The sequence below is a fragment of the Odocoileus virginianus genome, chromosome 8 (genome assembly GCF_023699985.2).
Source record: "Odocoileus virginianus isolate 20LAN1187 ecotype Illinois chromosome 8, Ovbor_1.2, whole genome shotgun sequence".
NCBI classification, from domain to species: domain Eukaryota; kingdom Metazoa; phylum Chordata; class Mammalia; order Artiodactyla; family Cervidae; genus Odocoileus; species Odocoileus virginianus.
This window is the reverse complement of record NC_069681.1, coordinates 45,532,083-45,554,444: the sequence shown is the minus strand read 5'-3', so window position 1 is coordinate 45,554,444 and position 22,362 is coordinate 45,532,083. Positions and strand designations below refer to the sequence as shown.

General features: G+C 38.7%; 1 long non-coding RNA gene across 1 annotated transcript; it reads right to left on the bottom strand.

Annotated features, from left to right (window-relative positions):
• Nucleotides 1-7,002: 7,002 nt before the first annotated feature.
• On the bottom strand, nucleotides 7,003-19,867 carry LOC110147073 (uncharacterized). Its single transcript, XR_002316738.2, has 3 exons — nucleotides 19,682-19,867; nucleotides 12,118-12,397; nucleotides 7,003-7,083 (listed from the first exon to the last, which is right to left on the bottom strand). It is a non-coding gene; the product is annotated as an uncharacterized lncRNA (long non-coding RNA).
• Nucleotides 19,868-22,362: the final 2,495 nt, after the last annotated feature.

Genomic DNA, 22,362 nt, shown 5'->3' with positions numbered 1-22,362 from the left:
TCTACCCTATATCCCTGAAGATAGGGTCTCAACTCAAATATTGACTCTTTATAGAGATTTCTCCATCCCTGCAAATGCTAAACAGGTTCTTCTCCTAAATAGCTACTGTATAATATGTTGTTGTTTAGTCACTCAGTCCTGTCTGACTCTTTGCAACCCCATGGACTTTAGCCCACCAAGCTACTCTGTTCATGGAATTCTCCAGGCAAGATCATTGGAGTAGATTGCCATTTCCTTTTACAGGGGACCTTCCTGACTGAAGGATGGAACCCATGTCTCCTACATTGGCAGGTGGATTCTTTATCACTGAGCCACCAGGGAAGCCCATTGTATTATATACCACCTTTTAACTTATATTTGAACATACTGATGTCATACTAAATTGTTTATTTTTACTTGTTTATTGTCCCTATGCCCCTATCAATTTGCAAGGCTCTTGAGAATAGAGTTTTCTTAGGAATGGCTCACTGTTATCAAGAATCTATGAGTTGCACATTTTGCATCAATAAATATTAGAGGAATACGTGACTAGTGATTAATACACTCATTGGTAGAGTGGAAATAGACAATAAAGCATAGGACATGATGTTAAATGAAAGAAGTAGACAAAAAAGAATATAAGAATATTTAAATGCCGGCTTTCAAACTGTAGGCACAGAATAGATGTTCTCATGTACAAAGGAAGCTTTAGGGCGAGGTCCTGATGACTCAGGCTCTTTTCTCCATTGGGGCAGATGTAGAAACCTTGTGTTGAGATGACAGCATCATAACATGTTGGTGACTTTTGTCAGCTTATATTCACTAAGTGGCCACAGGAGAAAGAAATGAGTTTTGCTTTGTTAAGAAGTTAAACATGTGTCCTGAATTCATAAATCTGTGGACAGACTTTGCGGAGTCAACCCATCCATCTAAATTATACACAAAATGTTGACTGTATATGTATTTCTCTGAGAAGAGTGCTCATAGTTTTGTCAGAACTTCAAAGGGATCCTTCATCTCTTTGTTATCATCATAGCCTCTTGCAAACTCACAAAATAAGCAAACCAAACAAAGGTTAGAACAAAGACAAGACAGCTTTGTTTATATATATGTAGAAGAATTTCACACCAAGTTAGAATGAGTGACATGAAATTAAATTAAAATCCAAGTTGCATTACTAATCTTCAAAATCCTCCTAGGGTACATATTTGGTAAATTTTATCTTCAGATCTGCAGTTGCTACATGCTATAGGCACAGAGTAAAGAGGAACTAAAGAAACTCTTGATGAGGGTGAAAGGAGAGAGCTAAAAAGCTGGCTTGAAACTCAACAACAACAAAAAAACTAAGATCATGGTATCTGGTCCCATCACTTCATTACAAACAGATGGGGGAAAAGTAGAAATAGTGACAGATTTAATTTTCTTAGGTTCCAAAATTACTGGGGATGGTGATGGCAGCCATGAACTTAAAAGACGCTTGCTCCTTGGAGCAAAGTTTTTCCAGCAGTCATGTACAGATAAGAGAGCTAGACCATAAAGAAGGCTGAGCACCAGAGAATTGGTGCTTTTGAACTGTGTTGCTGGAGAAGATCCTTGAGAGTCCCTGGACTGCAAGAAGATCAAATGAGTCAATCCTAAAGGAAATTAACCCTGAGTATTCATTGGAAGGATTGATGCTGAAGCTGACATTCCAATACTCTGGTCACCTGATGTGAAGAGCAGACTCACTGGAAAAGAACCTGATTCTAGGAAAGATGAAGACAAAAGAAGGGCGTGGCAGAGGATGAGATGGTTAGATAGCAACACCAACTCAATGGATATGATTTTGAGCAAACTCTGAGAGACAGTGGAGGACAGAGAGCCTGGCATGTTGCAGTTCATGGGGTCACAAAGATTCGGACATGGCTTAGCTACTGAAGAACAACAACATATTTTATCTGTTTTAGAGAGCATCTTCTGCATTTAGTCATTTTCATTTAACATTATGAAGTACTGAGGTTCTGGAACTAATTCATCTCTTTACAAAGAATTTAATAATACTACTCTAATGAAAAAAATCACAGAGGACAGGAAACCTCATGTGCCCAGTATATTCATTTATTTAGAATACTAGAGATAATAGGGGTTGTGACTAAGAGCACAGTTTCCTAAACAGATCATGGATTTGAATCCTGCTTAACATATAATTAGGGCCTTGAATGAATTACTTTACAGCTTTGTGCTGCAGTTTCCTCATCTGTCAAATTAGCAACACAACACTGCTTGTTTATAATTATTGTGAGAATTTAGTATAGAGAAGCTGGAGGTGTGGCATATGTCAAGTATGAGAGTTCTCATTTTGCATGGTTCTGATATGCAAATAACATCAAAACCCCAAAACACAGTTTATATTTCAGTTTCCGTGCTGTATTAAGTATTTGCTTAAGTACAATAATACTTAAGTATTTGCATTAAGTATTAATGTATTTGCATTATGTACAATCTTCACCACTTACTCTTCAGTACACAAATCACTATGGAAACAACAGACGTACATCATGATCAGTGACCATCCACACTGCTTCTTTCAAAGCCTGTGGTGACTGGTCCCTGCACATCTGTTATTCAGTTCACACACAGGAAGCAAAACATTTAGTTGGGTCTCTTCTACTGGCTGAGAGAAACCATGCGCCATTATAAAAAGGGATAATTGAAAGAGGAATCTGGACAACAAAGTGGAAACCAGCAAATAAATGAAAAGGAATAAACACACTGAAATTAGAATCATAATGTAAATGAAGTTTTAGGAAATAGTTATTAATATATATGAGTAAAGTGGTTGTTAAAAAAAAAAAAGGAAAGGATGAAGATATCCCAGAGGAAGCAGGGCTGGCAAAAACCACCACGTTAAAGAAATTCTCAGTGGCATTTCAGAACATTGAAAGCAAAAAGTATGCAATGTTGGAAACTGATCCCAACTTAGAAAGGAAAATAACAATTTGCCAAGGCACATAAAAGATGCTTACTATGGGTCATATATTAAACAATGTGAGGTAAAGCTGCTCCTGATAAGTTTTTCATAAAGAACTAAAATATTGATTCTCAACTTTTCAATGTTTTAAATCACAGTCTACTAAATAAATGTTAATTTTACTAATTCTACTTTTCTATAAATATACAACTTATAGTAAGAGAGTTTTAAGTGTTTTCACAAAAATTAAATTTAAAGGTCATAGAACAACTGTAATATTTCCCATGGAAGATGATTTCTTTGTATGATTTCAGCTTACATGGTAATTTTTACAGTGTAGCACTACCATGCAAAGAGCTGCATTACTAAATAAAAACTAGCTATAATCAATATAATTATATAATCAATATAATTTATTTTATCATTATTATCTGCCTTAGCCATTTTTAAGCTTTTATTTTTTCCTACGGTTGGATTTCATCTTGTTTGTGCAGATTTGCAAAAGTACTTTGTTAATTAAAGTACCTAACCTTTTTCTGTTAAAATAATTAAAAACATATTCCCTTTTCAGATGTTAGCTCATTCTTGAGCTTGAGCATGGCATTTTTTTATGTAGAAATTTAGAAATTTTAATTAATGAAATTGTTTAGCCTTTGCTTTTTGGCTTCTGTACTAGGTATACTAGTTAGATAGTGATTGAGAAATTAACCTCTACATTTCTTATTTTATTATCTATAGAGATTAATATTTACCTCTCGCAGTTATTATGAGAACTAAGTGTGTATAAATGTGTTAGCCTTATAACATGTTGTCTCATAGGAAGAATTATATATCAAAGTTATTTCTGTTATTAGTAAGTATAAGTGAATCTATTAGACATTGAATTAGAGCTAAAAATGGCTTAAAAGTCTCACAGACTTCTGAGAGACAGAAGAGTGATGGAGCTTTAAGACTGGTAAGGGTTAGAACTGAGATAAAAAGTACATGGGACTAACAGAGCATCCATGATCATGAGCAAATCCATATGGATGGCACCAGAAAAGTGATTCCAGAGAAGGTGGTAATCACACTTAAATGAAGTTAAAAAAAAAAAAACAAAAAACTTTTTAAAATTGTGACAATAGAATGTGCAAAGAGAAAATGTGTAAACAAAGAATGCCAAATTTGGAAAGTACATGTTGTTGAGGATGACAAAGTAAAGTATCCGAGTGTTGGAATTAATGCTCCAAATGCTCCAGTAAAGAGAGAAAAGGCTGCATTATACAGTGTCAGGTAAATCATTATAGGGACAACAGAAAGATATTGAACAGAGGATGATCATAAACATATTTTTAATTTAGAAAAATCAACCTGGATATGAAAAGAAGATTGACTCAAGTAAAAACAAGACACAGCAAAAGCAGGATGTCAGAGCAGTTGCAGGAATGATCAACGTTAAAGATGATGGGAATCTGAATGAAGGCAGTAGTCATGGCTATGTGGACTGGGAGGAACTGGGCAGATAATAAGAAAGTAAACTTACAGACTTGACTGAAAGTCAAGGTGAATTCCTAAGAGGAAAAATCTGATTATGGAATTTAGTAGCATTCAATGTTATTAAAATATATGATTCTTTTTTTTTTAAAAAGACACTATTTTAAAAGTAGGTTTAGTAGTATCTCTTTTATTTCAACTATATGCCACATATTTAACCACAGATAAAGACATTTTCCTATGAAGATAACCCTGAGGAATTTTTTTTTAGAAAAAGTGATGAATTGCATAACAGCACTTTATCTCAAAAGGTTTAAGTTTCTATAACAAAGAAATTCTCAGCTCTTAAGAGCACAGTGTGACATTCTGGGGATATCTGATTCATTTGCATCTCAACACCCTTTTCATGAGGACCCCCAGAAGAAAGTAGTGTCTGACTTTAGTACGAGGTATAGTGCAGTTCTCCTTAGCAATTGTTTTGTTTCTATCTCATGGATGTTGTAAAGTTTACAACTTAGAAGATTTTAATTTGTAAGTCAGATCTATTTTTGTGGTTTATCTTGGTAAACTTGTGGGTTATTATGACATCTTCCCCCTTTTTTTTCAATTCCACTCTGTTCCTACATCCTTTTTTTTTTTTTCCTTCTGAAATGACACTCTTACCTTTTCATTTTATGCATCCTTGTAAGATAGCTAAAATCATTTTGGGAACAATATGTGACACGCATTACAGATAAAAATCATTCCCATGGCTTGATTCTTTCTGCATTGAGAAAGGTGTTTTCCATTCATTAAAGGTTGAAGAGTCCTTTCTATCCCTTCTGTACATTCTGTCAAATCCTCTCATGCAGGATCGCCTTCCAAGAGTTGATGCTTTGGACATAAACTTTACAGAAAAGTACCTGAGGTACACAGTTACTACCTCTATGAGTCTGAAAGCTTTATCCAGTTCCTTCCAAGAAGGATGTTTGAGAAAACGGCAGATGCTTTTTGATAAATGTGAAGGAGAACAGCCACTGGAGGTGCTCACCTGCTAAAGAGACCTACACCCTTCCTCTCTATGCAGTCAGACTCTGGGCTGGCCCCTCTCAATTAATAAGGCTGAGGTATAGGTGTGTTTTAGAGTGAAAGTCTCACTGATACCACTGTTTTACATTCCCTGGGTATTGCTAAATATTCCTTTCAAAACTACTAAGAATTTCAAATTCACCATGGTATGGAATAGTGATTTAATTAAAAAAGCATTTCTGCTTTGATAACTTAGCTGTCTTTAAAAATCACATTCTTATTTCTGTTTTTTGGCTGCATAGGAGCTAAAAGAGAACATATTTGAAAATATTTGAAATATAATTGACGGTAACAGAGAAAATCATATAGCTTTGAACTAGAGTGGAAAAATGACAAATCTATTATGTTGGATTTTTTTCTCACTCTCCATCTGTAGGTATTTGGTCCTAATATGGATATAATTCATATAAAGACAGCATTGTGATACAACTATTAGGGCTTAAAAGTCTGCTACTAGAAAGTGAAACATATATTGTGCATGACATGAGAGTGCAAGAGACTCTTTTAAGAAAACTGTGACATTTTCTTCCAATGTACTGTCTTTAGGGTAGAAGATGATCCATTCATATTTTACCTTCTCAGGGTTGAAAAAAAACAAAAAGGTTGGAAATAAAATAAGTTGGCAACAAATTCTATTCTGCTGTTAGTACTAGAGCTTGCTAAACTTATTCTCTTAGTTAAGAATTAAGACCAGTGAAATAAATTATTTCCATTTTTGGCATATTACCTTCTTTACAGCAAAGTGCAATTTCTCACATTTTTCTTACAAAAGATGAAATGAATGATACATGATGATATATTAATTGATGTGACATTTAAATGAGCTCCTCTACCACAGGGAAAAAAAAGAAAGTAAAAAAAAAAATCTCTAAAAATGGGTTCTGGTAGAAGGTTATATGGGAAACTAAATAGACTCTTCACCAGAAGCATGAGTTTTCAAGGGATTTGGGTTATTTTTCTTATTTATTAGTATCTAGAGAAAGTAATGGATCTTGCAGCCACAGCTTCTCTATTGTTGATCCTTTAATGGACCGGAACCTAGTGGTTCTGAGAGTAAGAGAGAGAAAGAGGCTGATATCCCCTGGGTTACGCGGAAAGCCAATAGAACCCTGTTCTTAGGGCGGCGCTGCTGCACGTGGGCACCGGGCACCCTCTCGAGTGGGTGAAGGCACCGGGCACCCTCTCGAGAGGGTTTTAGAAGCCCGGGCAAGAAAGTGAGCTCAGCGGGCCTCCGCGCTCCAAGGAATTAGCCAGAAATAGAGAGAGAGAGAAAGACAGAAGGAATAGAAAGAAAGAAAGAAAGAAAGACACGGGGACCCAAGCTCTGATGGAGCAAAGGTGTTTTAATCAGCATGGTGTGGGCATATATACTGTCTTACCAGGTGGTTATTCTCAGCAAAGACAAAGGTTAAAATTCCAGACTTAAAAAACGTAAGACGACCCCTATCAAAGAGAGAGAGTTGCAAAAGATCACCTTTTACCATTTGACTCATAAAAATGAAGAGGGTACTTACCACTGTAATGAGAAATGCCTGGATTCCTCAGCCCCGGGAAAGGCGTGCCTCTCCTCTCAATTCCTGAATATTCAGGAATCAATGAGGGCCAGAGGGTTCCTGACAGATCCAAAACAGCACACAGGAAGCCTCTGGTTAAATGCTTCCTGACACTCTATGTTTGTTAAGCTCTGATTTTTTTCTAAAATAATGTTAAGCAAAGTAAATTAAAATAATATGCTTAAAGGCTTTTGAGATATATGTGAGAATTCTAGAACATGATGGCTGAAACTGGTTCCATTCTCTTCTGATTCCAATCCTATGGGACTTCCCTTTTATTACACAAAAAACTCTAACAATCTTTGGGCAGTTCAGTGCAGCTGAGGCATGGATAAAAGTGGTGAAGAATAACTTTATAAAGGCATTAGATGGGTTGGAAAACAAATCACCCAATTCAAAAAAAAAACCAAACGGCTGCTGAGTTTATGAGTTTAGTCTTTCCTGCTTCAACACTGAGAGAATACAGGGATTCTGGAGAGCAGTGAAGTTTTCTCTGGGGCCTGTGAAGACAGCTAACCGCCTGCCCTTAAATGGAAGGAGCTAGAGCCAACTCCATTGTCTTTGTAGTTGTAGGGTTACCACAGGTAGGGGTACTCTCTTCAACAGACCCAAGTTTCCAGGAGCCAACCCCCCAAATAATAGCCCACCAAATGCACCCCAGTACCAAAGAGAGAGTAATTAGGCAGAGTAATCAGAACATACACTCCTTGAAACCAAAGTACTTAAAGAGAGAAGGACTGAATAAAAGGAGGAGGGGGACGGGTGGGGAGACAGGAAAAGAAAATGAGGAGATCAGTGAGCAGCAGCACAAAAATCCAAAACTCAAACCAAAAGAGAAAATGAAAAAACACACCGCCACATCCTAGCAATCAGTTCAGTTCAGTCACTCAGTCGTGTCTGACTCTTTGCGACCCCATGACCACAGCAAGCCAGGCCTCCCTGTCCATCACCAACTCCTGGAGTCCACCCAAACCCATGTCCATCAGAGTCAGTGATGCCATTCAATCATCTCATCCTCTGTCGTCCCTTTCTCCTCCTGCCCTCAATCTTTCCCAGCATCAGGGTCTTTTCAAATGAGTCAACTCTTTGCATCAGGTGGCTAAAGTATTGGAGTTTCAGCTTCAACATCAGTCCTTCCAATAACACCCAGGACTGATCTCCTTTAGGATGGACTGGTTGTAACTCCTTGCAGTCCAAAGGACTCTCAAGAGTCTTCTTCAACACCACAGTTCAAAAGCATCAATTTTTCAGCGCTCAGCTTTCTTCACAGTCCAACTCTCACATCCATACATGATCACTGGAAAAACCATAGCCTTGACTAGACAGACCTTTGCTGACAAAGTAATGTCTCTGCTTTTTAATATGCTGTCTAGGTTGGTCATAACTTTTCTTACAAGGAGTAAGCGTCTTTTAATTTCATGGCTGCAATCACCATCTGCAGTGATTTTGGAGCCCCCAAAAATAAAGTCAGCCACTGTTTCCCTGATACTAAATAATAATGAGTGCTGCCCCCCAATAAAAGCTACTCTGGAGCTTAAAAACCTAATTTTATCTCAAATTTAACTTTGAGAATTAAAGGAAACTTGGTCTCTATTGAGACCCAATTATGAGATCTAGAAGAAGAATCAGCAAATTTTTTCTGTCAAGGGTCAGATAATAAATATTTTGGCTGTGTGATAGCTTGCAAATAGGATAAGGTTTCAGGGCTTGATAGTAAGTACAAACCCAGAGACAGTTTTTCAAAAATACTTAATGGGACAATATTTAGAGTAACAGAAAGTGAGTAAAGATGAAATAAGTAAATTAAAAAAATAAGTAAATTGACAACAAGTAAGTAAATTACTGACTAGATTAGATACATCCATACTATGCTCAGATAGTAGATGTTGCAATATACACTTTACCCAAAAGAAAAGGGGGTAGCTTTTTTAGTGTAAGAGGAAGGCTCAGGAAGGAAGGAGAGGCCAGACATGGGAAAAAAAAAGATATATCAAAACCCATGTATAAGAAGCAAACCTCACCTAAACATGAATTTGTAGTTATAACATTACTGCATAATTTGTATCCAGTGTGTTATGTTTATCCTTGCTCTGCTCAAAATATCATTATTTACACAAATGAGTCACATGAGGAGTGATGCTCTTGAATTCTAAGAAGATTGGAAGATGGATGTTGGAGCAAGAAAGGCCTCAGGAATCGCATGAGTCAGTCACCTCATGATACACTTGAGGAGATTATCATGCAATAGATTATACAGAATGTGAGCACATCTGCAATATATTAACAGGTAGTGAAAAATAATTTTACTTAGGGTTTCTAAAAAACATTTACAAGAAACCAGTCCCAGCATCATTATGCCAGTTCTATTTGTACTGACATGCCAGGTTACTCAGGTCTGTCTTTTCCTTGGATCAGTGGGTAGAATTTCACAATCAAAATCAAAACAACAGGAAACAGCTCTAAAGGACACACACTTCGAAGACCTTGAAATCTTCTCTGGTTCTGAGGTAACACACTAGCTGTTGTATCTGCTGACGGTTTCTAAGGGTTCTCTTTGGGGTCCAAGTCAAGTATTTGACTTACTTTTTCTATTCTAGCAATTGTGGTTCAGTTTCTCTTCTACGTGAAAAAAACAAAGAATACTACCCAGCATTCAGTAGGATGAGTCTGTTAATGTTTTTAATTAAAAAAATATCTAAAAAAGATTTTCACTGTTGTAGGAATAGCATGCATGTCAATTGGAGCAGATTCCAGTCTCTGATGATTTTTATAGAATGCTGGTGCCTTACATTGTCGCCTCTCTTCAAACACAATGTTAATGATCATGAATTCAACACAAGTACAGAAAATAAAGTAACTCAGGATGTGGCTTTGAAAAATGAGGGCATGTGTGTTTGCGTGTGTGTGTGTGTGTACACTTTCACCATGTTGATTTGTACATTTCATCTGGTTTGTCTTTTATTTTTTTTATCAGAAATATAAGACTGTTACTCAAAATGATCTCTGACCACACATTTAATAGAAATCAGGCTGTGCTACTACTGCTGCTATTCCAGCCTCTAGAAAGAAAAAAAAATAACAGCCTGGTGAAATCAGTTTTGCTGGAATTTTGATAGCTGGGGAAGCTGTATCAATTGACATTACAAGTGTGATGGGGACGGAGGTGGTTTAAAGTGATAGCTACAGGATAAAAGGGGTCTGGGGGAAATACAAACATACCAATGTTCTTGATAATTTACAGAAATATTTTCTCAGTATTTTTTTGGTTTAAGATCTTTGACGTTTCCCCCAGTTTTCAAAGTTTATTTCACCCCAGGCATTTAGAATGGCAAATGTTACATTTTTTTTTTTCATAAATATGCATTTGTATTCTGAAATTTCAGTCTTTTGAAGACACACTATTAAATATTCTGACGTGTTTAGGGAAAGTTCTTTTCATCGCTTCTCTGTTAATCTAATTAATGTGATTAGCACTTTAAAACAGAATAATAAGTCTTCCTTGATAAGTAGGAAAAAAGGCACAAACAGCAAGTGATGACTTCACCAATCTGACTGAATTTTACTTAAAACCATACCTCTAGCTAGCCCTTTACATTTAAGAAACTTTTAAAATATTTCTGCTACACAACTTTTTCATCACAAAATGAGGATAATAATATAACTGAAAGCACAGTGCTACTGTAAAGATAGGATAAAACATGTAAAGATCTTGAAAATGTCCTTTCATGAAGTAAGTGCTCAATAAATGCTGTTATTGTTATTACATGGTAAAAAATGTCTCTTTCTTAGAACTTCCAGGGCAAGCAGTAAAATACGAAAAACACTCTTGCTGTCATTTAATTTCACTACTTCAAATATTTATAACTAATTTATAACTAGTTCCTATGGATCTTTATTTCAGTTGACCAGAAATGGGCTATAATATTTCCAGAATAAAGCCAGAGATATAAACAAGGAGAGTCAGATGAAGAGGTGAGGGCCAAGAGAGGGTTAAGGTGTGCAGTTAACATTTACAGAGTGTACCCAATACTTGCTTAAGTTATTAAGCTGGTGAGACTTCTCAGAATCACCCACCTGGTGTGTTTCAAACAGTTTAGACTTTCTGCTGCCATCACTTTTGGTTAAAGTTTGAGATTACCAGAGAATTAGTCTTATTCTACCACTGCAACAGAAGTATTTCCTGGAGATAAGAACTCCCTCCATGTTACACAGGTGGTTGATAGCACTGTGTCCTCGGCCAGCACAAAGACATGTTGAGCATATCAAGCGGACATATTCTTTACATACTGTGATGAACTGGACATTGTCACCCCAGAATTTGTATAACTGAAGCCCTAATACTTTAGAATATGACTATATTTAGAGATAGAATCTTTAGAAAGAAAATTAAGGTTAAATCTCGTAATGGTGGGGCCCTGATCCATTATGACAGTTGTCTTAATAAGAAACGGAGAGACCAGGGGCAGGCACACACAGAGGCGAGGAGTGACCACGTGAGGACAGAATGAGAAGCAAGCCTGGGAGAGAAGGCTCAGGGGAAACCCAACCTGCCTCCAGAACTGAGGAGAATAAATTCTTGTTGTTTAAGCCACCCAGTTTATGCTATTACTGATGACAGGCCTATAAAACTAACAGGTATTAAATACAAAGGGAAAAGACTCTAGGGCATGGGCATAGTACCATTGTGCAATAGTTCCTAGTGTGTTACTGTGTTAACAACACAATTGCACAATGACACAATTGTATCTGATAGGAAGGTATATGGGCAAATCTACAAATATCAGGACTCTTTTACATTGAATGTAATGTCTCTCTAATTAATAGAAAAGGACTATCCTATGGACTTTGCCTTAACAACTTCTTCCCATCCTGAGTCTCTAGGGAAGAGTACAGGTAAAAATGCCCTCATCTCCCAGTACTAAGCTATATATACATGAGCTTGGGGCTGTAGGCAAGTGAGATCCAAGGACTGCTTTGCTGTCTCCAGGCTTCTCTATAAGGGTGGTAATACCTGGACTGAATTGAGACCAAATGCTGCTATCTAGTTCTAGACAAACAAGCTTAATACCACAAGAGGGCTTGTATTTCAGCTACCTTGGTCAGACCTGAAGATTCCAGGAGACCAAAGTGATATTACTATTACATCCACAAAATTCTCTGGGAAGTGTAGGCTCTTCTCATACTTCCTGTGTATGAGTAGCTGCTTTTCGAAAAATCTTGAGACGCAATTCCATCAGGTCATTTAGTGGCTGATATGTCAGTTCCTGTTCATATTAAACCTAATAATGAAAGCCTTTTGAACTTCATATGGTATGGATCCCCTTCTCTGAGTTTTCCTCTTGGTGTATCTTCTTTTCAATTCTGGTTGAAGAGCCTGCAAGAGTGAACATTGACATTCTAGGAATCAGCGAACTAAGATGGACTGGAATGGGGGAATTTAACTCAGATGACCATTATATCTACTACCGTGGGCAGGAATCCCTTAGAAGAAATGGAGCAGCCATCATAGTCAACAAAAGAGTCTGAAATGCAGTACTTGGATGCAATCTCAAAAATGACAGAATGATCTCTGTTCGTTTCCAAGGCAAACCATTCAATAACATGGTAATCCAAGTCTATGCCCCGACCAGTAACACTGAAGAAACTGACGTTGAACAGTTCTATGAAGACTTACAAGACCTTTTAGAAATAACACCCCAAAAAGATGTCTTTTTCATTAAGGGGACTGGAATGCAAAACTAGGAAGTCAAGAAACACCTGGAGTAACAGGCAAATTTGGCCTTGGAGTACAGAATGAAGAAGTGCAAAGGCTAATAGAGTTTTGCCAAGAGAATACACTGGTCATAGCAAACACCCTCTTCCAACAACACAAGAGAAGATTCTACACATGGACATCACCAGATGGCCAACAATGAAATCAGACTGATTATATTCTTTGCAGCCAAAGATGGAGAAGCTCTATACAGTCAGCAAAAACAAGACTGGGAGCTGATTGTGGCTCAGATCATTAATCTTTATTGCCAAATTCGGACTTAAATTGAAGACAGTGGGGAAAACCACTAGACCATTCAGGTATGACCTAAATAAAAAACCTTATACAGTGGAAGTGAGAAATAGATTTAAGGGACTAGAACTGATAGGCAGACTGCCTGATGAACTATGGATGGAGGTTAGTGACACTGCACAGGAGACAGGAATCAAGACCATCCACAAGAAAAAGAAATGCAAAAAAGCAAAATGGTTGTCTGAGGAGGATTCATAAATAGCTGTGCAAAGAAGACAAGTGAAAAGCAAAGGAGAAAAGGAAAGATATATCCATTTGAATGCAGAGTTCCAAAGAATAGCAAGGAGAGATAAGAAAGCCTTCCTCAGTGATCAATGCAAAGAAGTAGAGGAAAACAATAGAATGGGAAAGACTAGAGATCTCTTCAAGAAAATTAGAGATACCAAGGGAAATTTTCATGCAAAGATGGGCTCAATAAAGGACAGAAATGGAATGGATCTGACAGAATGAGAAGATATTAAGAATAGGTGGCAGGAATACACTGAAGAACTGTACCAAAAAAAATCTTCACAACCCAGATAGTCATGATGGTATAATCACTCACCTAGAGCCAGACATCCTGGAATGTGAAATCAAGTGGGCCTTAGGAAGCATCACTATGAACAAAGCTAGTGGAGGTGATGGAATTACAGTTGAGCTATTTCAAATCCTAAAAGATGATGCTGTGAAAGTGCTGCATTCAATATGCCAGCAAATTTGGAAAACTCAGCAGTAGCCACAGGACTGGAAAAGGTCAGTTTTTACTCCAATCCCAAAGAAAGGCAATTCCAAAGAATGCTCAAACTACTGCACAATTACACTCATCTCACACACTAGCAAAATAATGCTCACAATTTTCCAAGCCAGGCTCTCGCAATACATGAACTGTGAAGTTCCAGATGTTCAAGCTGGTTTTAGAAAAGGCAGAGGAACCAGAGATCAAACTGCCAACATCCCCTGGGTCACTGAAAAAGCAAGAGAGTTCCAGAAAAAACATCTATTTCTGCTTCATCGACTATGTCAAAGCCTTTGACCATGTGGATCACAATAAACTGTGGAAAAGTCTGAACGAGATGGAAATACCAGAACACCTGACCTGCCTCTTGAGAAACCTAAAGGCAGGTCAGGAAGCAACAGTTAGAACTGGAGATGGAACAACAGACTGGTTCCAAATAGGAAAAGGAGTACGCCAAGGCTGTATATTGTCACCCTGCTTATTTAACTTATATGCAGAGTACATCATGAGAAACGCTGGACTGGAAGAAGCAAAAGCTGGAATCAAGATTGCTGGAAGAAATATCAATAACCTCAGATATGCAGATGACACCACCCTCATGGCAGAAAGTGAAGAAGAACTAAAGAGCCTCTTGATGAAAGTGAAAGAGGAGAGTGAAAAAGTTGGCTTAAAGCTCAACATTCAGAAAACTAAGATCCATGGCATCTGGTCCCATCACTTCATGGCAAACAGATGGGGAAACAGTGGAAACAGTGGTTGACTGTATTTTTGGGGGCTCCAAAATCACTGCAGATGGTGACTGCAACCATGAAATTAAAAGATGCTTACTCCTTGGAAGGAAAGTTGTTACCCTCCTAGACAGCATATTAAAAGGTAGAGACATTACTTTGCCAACATAAGTCCATCTAGTCAAGGCTATGGTTTTTCCAGTAGTCATGTATGGATGTGAGAGTTGGACTGTAAAGAAAGCTGAGCACAGAACAATTGATGTTTTTGAACTGTGGTGTTGGAGAAGACTCTTGAGAGTCCCTTGGACTGCAAGGAGATCCAATCAGTCCATCCTAAAGGAGATCAGTCCCGGTTGTCCATTGGAAGGACTGATGCTGAAGCTGAAACACCAATACTTTGGCCACCTGATGCGAACAGCTGACTGATTTGAAAAGACCCTGATTCTGGGGAAGATTGAGGAAAGGAGGAGAAGGGGACGACTGAGGATGAGATGGTTGGATGCCATTGCCGACTCTATGGACATGGGTTTGGGTCGACTCCGGGAGTTGGTGATGGACAGGGAGGCCTGGTGTGCTGCGGATCATGGGTTCACAAAGAGCCAGAAACGACTGACCAACTGAACTGAAGAGCCTGGAGATTTTGAATAATAGATGTGTAGGAATGGGACACATAGTACCAAGATGGGTTGGAATTATAGTGATGCCAGGAACTTCAGACATCTGTACTCTCTCAAGTTCTACTAAGTCATTACTTAGCGGGATATAGATTACATCATGCACACCAAATGTTGCAACCATCTTCTCTCAAGGAAGAATCTTGCAGTATCTTGCTTACTCTTGCCTTTAATATTGTTATTAAATCCATCTACCTCAGCATCACTTGCTGTGGAACAGGCTTCTACAGCTTCCGAATCAGCTTCCTGTTCTTCCTAGGCACGAAAAGACTGAGTATTCTAGGTAGTCCTCAATTCTCAAAACAACATTAAGAAGGTATCAGTTTTATCTCCATTTTACACATGAAGAGACTGAGGTATCAGCATAAGAACTTATTGACTTGTTTCTGGTCACCAGTTGGTTGGTGGAGCTGACATTCAAACATAAGCAGTATAGTTTCCAAGCCCACATCCTTAGGCACCCATCTACTGTCTATTGATCTTTCCGTAAAAATTAATTTATCAGATTTTTTTCAGTCTCCACAGACTTGTTTATGATTTTATTCCTGCTAAGATTATGTTGGTTAAAAACACTGCAGAGAAATGGTACAGGATAGGCAGATTGTGAATGGTAAGGAATCTGTCCTAACCGGAGAGGAATTTAGCTTTTAATGTAGGATATCATTAGGATATCACTGGAAACTCCAGCTCCTTAAATATTGCTATTGAACCTATCAAACACTCAAGTAAGAAACTAATCAGATATCTGATTTAAAGGGAAGTAATAACTTTAAGTATATATCTGACAAAATGACCATTTAATTGATGAACATCTTTCTTAACTCACCTTGGATCATTTCTTTACACTTAAGCACCTTGTAAAATGCACTAAGGAAGGGAATACAAGTTCAGTTAAGCAATGGGCTATTAGAGATGATCTGAGCCTGGCATTTCCTGCTTAATATTCTACTATCACTGCCTGTCAGATTTTACCTTTGGATTCCTGAATTTATGAACAGATCTTTTTCTGCACCATTTCTATTTTCAGCTCAGATTCCATGCTTATTGAATCATGAGGAAAGTTTAAAGGAGATATTCATGTCTAGCTAATCTGACATCTGACTCTTCCAGGAGTTCTTACTTGTTTCAAAACCTCCTAACCAGTTTCCGTGATTCTATTCTTGATTTCCTTTATCCATTCTCCTAACAGTAGCCAAAGTAATTAAAAAATGACACATAAGCACATAAGTAAATAAATTAGGCCATGTCATTTTCCACTTAAATCCCTTTCATGGTTTTCCTTCACATTTAAAATAAAATTCTAACTCCCCTTCACAGTTTCCAAAGCTCTGCTTTGTCTGGTTAAGGCTACCTCACAGGAATTCAAGACACATTAGAAAGCTACATTAATCAAGATACTGTTGTGTTGGCAAAGGAATGGACAAATAGATGGAACAGAAAACGGAGCCTATAAATAGACCTGTGGAAATATTTCCAACTGATCTTTGGCCAGGAAGCAAATGCAATTCACTGAAGAAAGGATAGTGTTTTCAATAGATGATACTGCATATATGTATACATGCAAAACCATAAATGTAAACACAGGCATTACACCTTATGCCAAAAAAAGTAGATTATAGACATAAACGCAAAACACCAAAAAAGAAATAAACAAACTCCTAGAAGCTACAGGAAAAAACAAAAATGCCCTTAGATTTAGATACATCAGAAGTACTATGAAAAAACAAAAGAAAACTTGAACCTCATTGAAATAAAAAACTTTTGCTCTGTGAAAGACACTTTTAAGAGAATGAAATGACAAGTCACACACTGGGAGAAAATATCTGAGAAAACACATCTGATAAAAGGACTGGTGAACTACATGAAGGACCCAAAACCTAGCAGGAAGAATATAAACAACTCAATAAATTAAGAAAAATACCAAAGCAAGCATCTTGCCGAAGAAGATATATGGATGATGAAGAAGCAAATGAAAGTATATTAAACCTTTAAAATCATTAAAGAACAGCAAATTAAAACAGTAATGAGACATCACTACACACTTGTTATTAATAGAATATCTAAAATACAAAACTGATAAAATGCTGGTGAACACATGGAACAGTGGGAATTCTCATTTTTGCTGGTGAAAACTCAAGACAGTATTCATTTTGCAGGACAGTCTTGTAGTTTCTTAGAAAGTTAAACAGAACCTTAACATGTAGTACAGCAATTGTATTTTTACCTAAAGCAGCTGAAAATTTACATGCATACAAAAAGCTGTACCAAATGTTTATAGCAGCAGTATTCATAATTGTCATAACTTCAAAGCAGCCAAGATATCTTTCAGCAGGTAAACAGATAAACTGCGACCCATATATGCAATGGAATGTTATTCAGTGTTGAGAAGACAGAGAGAAATCTCAAATGCATATTGTTAAGCAAAAGAAGTCAATCTGAAACTCCTACATACTATTCCAAATGTATGACATTCTGTTTAAGTCAATGGTTGCTAGGGCTCGGATGGAGAAAGGAAGGGATGAATACTGGGTATCGGAGGGATTTTTAGGTTAGTGAAACTATTCTACATTGTAATGGTGGACATATGAATTTATGCATTTGCCAAGACTCATGGATCTATGCAACAGTAAGTGTGAATACTTAATACAAACTATGGGCTTCAGTTAATAATAATGTATCAATATCAGTACATCAACTATAACAAATATAATACATAAATGTAAGGTATTAATAATGGGGTGGATATAACATAATCTGTGAGGGGAAGAGAAAGTATACATAACTGTTTTCTACTCAGTCTTCCTATAAAACTAAAATTGCTCTAAAAATTCAAGTCTATTAATTAGAAATATATGTATGGCTGATTCATTTTGTTGTAAGGTAGGAACTAATTCAACATTCTAAAGCAACCATGCTCCAATAAAATTAATTTAAAAAAAGGTAAAATATATCTGTATGATATATAGCTAAATAACAATGTACCTGATAACTGCCATTGGAGGTCAGAGAAAGAGTATATGAAGGTAAGCTTACAGTTACCATAAAGTAACAGAGGTTATGTTACTTTAACTGAATATATGAAATATCTGTCCAGTGATAAAGATGGGAACTGAGATTTGGATAACATCTTCAAGTTGCTTAGAATGGAGAGTGGTAAAAGAGAGAAAATAGAACATTCCATATGAGGAGAGCAAATACAGCAGAAGATAGTGGAAAAGTCTTTGAACAGTTATATAAGCTAGCAAAATGACCACTGAGGTCACTGACAGCCACTATGGTCTGAAGGTTTGTGTCCCCCAAAATTTGTTTGTTGAAATCTGGTCTGATGTGATGGTATTAGGAATTGTGGCCTTTGGGCTTTGTACTCATGAATGGAATTAGTGCTCTCATATGGGGCCTGCCACATAGCTTTCTAGCCCTTTTCACCATGTGAAGTTACAAGCAGAAGTCTGCAACCTGGAAAACGGCCTTTACCTAACCAGGCATCTCAGACTTCCAGCCTCCAGGAATATGAGAAATAAATTTGTCCTTTATAAGCCACTCAGTGTGGGGTTTTGTTATAGCAGCCTGAATGGAATAAAACACCTGCCTTTTCAAAACACAACATTAGTGTTTGTCAAGATTTATTTTCAGAAAGGACATGAGCTTTTTGTCTCCAAAGTACTTGAAGATAGGCTGATGTATTCATTCAGTTAAACACCAAGGAACAGACTACAGCCAACTGGTCTAATGGGTGACTGAGCTGTATACTATTTCTGGAAACTACAGTCAACCGTGTCACTACAAAGGAACCATATGACTACCAGCAGAAGAAATGAGTACCTTAAAATAAAAGACTGACACATTTTTAAGCATGACAGCAGATATTTCTGTTCCCTCTCCCACAACGTCCCAGGCACTAAACCCTGACTCCCAGGGGCACAGTCTCTTAAGTTGTATTCTCTGAAACAACCACACCTAGGAACTCTTTCCAGTCAGCCCCCACTTAGACCCCATGGTAATTTATAAACAAGTCACATAAACATTCTCCTTATTAAGAAAAGACGTGATAATACATAGGTCAAAAAAAATGACCGCAAAATTCTCAAGCTTAAAAGTCAGAAAGTTTCTGGCAACTGGATCACTGGTCTTTTCAAACTAACTCTTGTCTCCTCGCCCTGCAGTGGATCTAGCCTGGATTCCCTGCTTTCAGTTTCCCCGCCCTCCAAATCCACACCCCCGCCCCAACTTCTCTTAGGAGACCACACAGATTTCCTTAGCAGCCAGCCCTCAGACTTTTAACATTGTTCTCCTGGGCCAGACACGGATTTGTTCGTTCTTTACAGGGAGGAGTATGTGAAAAACAAAACAAAACAAAACAAAAATTAAGTGCGTTTATTACAACATCAGTTAAGCACTCATGCTCCAGACCCAGTGACTAAATGGTGATTAGTTTTTGTAATTCTCATAAAACAAAAAAACTTCGTGAAAGTATTACCTTCGCATCCCAGAGGTCGAAAGAAGCACAGAAGGGTTAAATCATTTAACCGGTCCTGATTAGCAAGGAAAGTTTCAACCCAGGCCCTGTGAGCTGACCGCACTTTCACCCCTTTGCGCGGATTGTGACGACCATCCAGGGGACGGAGGCCCGCGGGGTGGGAGGCCTGCGGAGACGCTGGCACCTGGATGCCTGGGGAAGAGCATTGAGACCAGGAACGCTGGAGGGTGGGGCCGCACCCATCCCCAGGGCTCACAGCGGGCACGTGCCTGGCTGCGTGCCAGACAATGACCCCACGTGTCCCACGTGCGCTTGCTGGGGCCTCCATGTGCCGCCAGCCCTTCGTGTGCCCTAGCGTCACGTGAGCCCTAGCCTCACGTGCGCCCCAGTCCCACGTGCGCCTGTGTGGGCCCCACGTGTCACTCAGCTCCGGTTCCACGTGCGCCTGTCCCAGCCTCCACGTTTGAACTGCTGGCGATGGCGGGGCCTTGTCCGAGCCCCACCCGGGGATCCGGTTAATTGACGGCAAAGATGGAGTACTAGCCTCGCAGTGTTGAGAAGCTGGCGTTGGGTAGCCGCAGCCCTGACCGCTCTGCAGGAGCTGGGGCCCCTCCGAACCTCTCGGCTCTTCCCAGGACCCCGTGACCCAGTGCAGAGGCCTGCGGGTAGGTGGCCCCTCGGAGATTTGGTGGGGATGGGGAAGTGGGAAGGGGCTCCTGTGCGGGACAGGCGGGCAGCGGAGTGCGGGGCGTGCCCGCAGTGATGGCGCAGTGAACAGCCAGTTCTGAGACTTTCGGAATCCGGCAGAGCAGAAACCACTTGGTCGGTGTTCACACAGTGTAGGCGGATGCAGTTCCTTTCTGGCTGGTGGGTTGCTCTCAGCACAGCTTATGTGACTAACTGATCTTCATGGTGCCTCTGTGAGCAGTGTGCTGGGCACGCGAATAAGTTTGCGCATCATTTCTTGTGCCAAGTACGCGGATTTCTGAAATTTATAGAGCTCATTTACCCCCGTCTCAGCCTTTAACCTTGGCTTCCTCCCCAGTGTGACTAAAGACCCATCGTCGTTCTTATGCACCTTGCTCTCCAGGCTGATAAGATTCTGATATCAGGTTTTTCTCCCCAGACTCTTCCCGGGAGAGACCGAAGTTCTCTCCCCAGTAACTTGGCATTAAATGTTACTTGCACTTCCTCTGATAAGCGATATTTCAATGTACTGTAGAAGTTTATTGACTTTTAATACTAACAGGATAGTCGGAGAGAAGTTGGTAGATTTCATCAACCAACTAAATATTATCTTTGGGGACATTTTCCCAGGCAGGAGTTTGGTTTCTTCAAATGTGCAAATTAGTGAATTGAGTCAGATGAACTGTTCTAAAAATCTTAGTTCTGGCATATCTATAATTCAGTAAATGGGTGTGATTCATGTGACTGTTAGGATGTCCAGGTAACAGTTGACTCTTTTTTTCTTTTAGGTTAATTATGACTCTTCCTCTTTCTGAAGCTACAGTTTGGAGTAATCTAGGAACTGGGTTCTCCATCTGACAAAAGGCTTTAATATGGAAAATACCTACCAGTAAAACTGTCTTTTTCAAGGCAACAATGGTAGTGGCTTAGGTCAGGTAGATGCATCCAGTCTTGCATTTGAGTTACTAATTCTTTAAATCTTCAAAATGCTAATAATAAATGGAAAGAAAACCACTTTTCATCTGGACTGATCTAAGAAAGATCTAAATACTGGCATTACTCTTCTCACATTTGAAAGATTCATATAAGTCCTTGATGGCAGAATTCTGAATTTTACCTTGTTTTGCATTGTGAAATAAGTTTAATTCAATATTTAAGAATTTTCAACTTCTTCAAAGGATAATTGCAAACAGTTGAGAAATCTTCAGGTTTACTGAGTGAAGAAAATTGCCAGACTTCACTTAATGGTGAACATGGCAACTGTTTTCTCTTTAACAGCAGAAGTACTAAATTTGGGTTATGGGCATTTGTGAATAGGATCCTAGATGCTTTTCGTAAGGGAGTATTTGTTCAGAAGTCAAATTGATGGCTCTGCAAGGGAGGAGTAGAAGTGGGAATTAGTGGATTTGAACCCAAAGAAAAGACGACTCTCCCCTTCACACCAGATAGAGTGGGCAGGGAGGGCTCACTGTAATTTCTCACTTGTTCTGCTTGCTACAGTTGGACTTGCTACCTGCTGGCATTTGTTAGCCCGCTTCTATATTTGCCTGCTTGTCACAGTCCTAGTGACACAGTAATGAAAGCCAATGTTTCTGGGTTCCTTACTGTGTTAGTTTCCCAGGGCTGCTATAATAAGGTGCCATAAACTTGGTGTCTTAAAACAACAGATTTGTTGTCTCCCAGTGTTGGCAGCTAGGAATCCACAGTGGAGGAGTCAGCAGGTCTCAGCTCCCCTGAAGCCTCTAGGGGAGAATCTTTCCTTCTTCTCACCTTCTGGTTGTTTTCAGCAGTCCTTGGTATTCCTTCTCTTGAAGATGTCATGGCAGTCTTTGCCTCTGTCATTTTGTTGCCTTCTCTCTGTCTGTCTTCTCTTAAAAGGACATCAGTACTGGTGGGTTAGGGATGAGTGTAATGACTTAATTGATTACTTCTGCAAAGATCCTTTTTACAGATAACATCACATTCACAGTCACCTAGGTTAGGACATTAACCTT